Source organism: Propithecus coquereli, unplaced genomic scaffold (genome assembly GCF_000956105.1).
Source record: "Propithecus coquereli isolate 6110/MARCELLA unplaced genomic scaffold, Pcoq_1.0 Scaffold620, whole genome shotgun sequence".
Classification (NCBI taxonomy): domain Eukaryota; kingdom Metazoa; phylum Chordata; class Mammalia; order Primates; family Indriidae; genus Propithecus; species Propithecus coquereli.
The window spans coordinates 191,851-192,881 of record NW_012152175.1 but is presented as its reverse complement, the minus strand read 5'-3'; positions in this window follow the sequence as shown (position 1 = coordinate 192,881).

Sequence of the window (1,031 nt, the reverse complement as noted above, 5' to 3'; positions counted from 1 at the left end):
CTGCAGGCCCAGAGAAGGAGAGCAAAGGAGGGAAGTCAAAAAAAAGAAAAGGGTTATCCTAAAGGTGGTGACAATTCTCCACATTGTCCCAGGCTAGTCACTGCATCTAAAAGGACCACCTCATTTCCCCACAAGACATTGTTTTATAAATGTTTTCCCCTCTATCCCTCTACTTCTGCCTCATATACAATCGTGAACCACAACCACCAAAAATCCCCAAGGGGGCCGATGATCCCCGATCAGGTATGAAAACACTGGCAAAAAAGACGAAACAAATAAAAATATAAAAACAAAGAAGCTCTGTTTTTTTTTTCTGGCCCTGTTACTGCCCATAAAAGGATCTGTTTACTTGCCACAAGAGGCTTCTGCCTGTCCTTCCTCCAGGTATGCAGTGGAGATGAGGGAAGCTAAGGGAAGGGACCATTAGAGATGCTTCAGATTCTCTTCATCCCCTAGTGTGGCATTATCTACAGCTGGATGTTTCCAGCTGGAAGGGAGCAACTGCCAACTTGCAGAAGGGAAACTGCCAGGTAAATGTGGTTCGCTTTCTTAGTTGTTAGACAACGATCTCTTCTATTTGCCTAGCATCTTACAGTTCACAAACCATTTTCCCCTATCATATAAGAATTGTCACCGCTCCACACAGGGACATCAGGTGCAGAGATTAAGTAATCTCTGAGATTATGCAGCCATTTGATGGCAGTACCAGGCGTCGATTCCATCTTTTCGCTCTTTAGTCCCACATTCTTTCCTCAACACATTCATGCTTGAGTTTCAACAACAAAATACATTTCTAGAACGCAACTACCATTACAATGTGATTTTCCTTTCATACGGGAGTTCTGAAAGGCAGTTACATCCTGAAGGGAGGGCCGGAGCTGGGCCAGGGTGTTTTGAGGTTAACATCAAGAGTGTGCCAAGGATACAGAAAGGAGTCCAAGTACCAGGAACTCACACAGGACCCCGGCCATGTTCAAGGCACACTGTTCTAAGAGAGTGACTCATAGTTTATCGTGGGCCACAAATTAGAC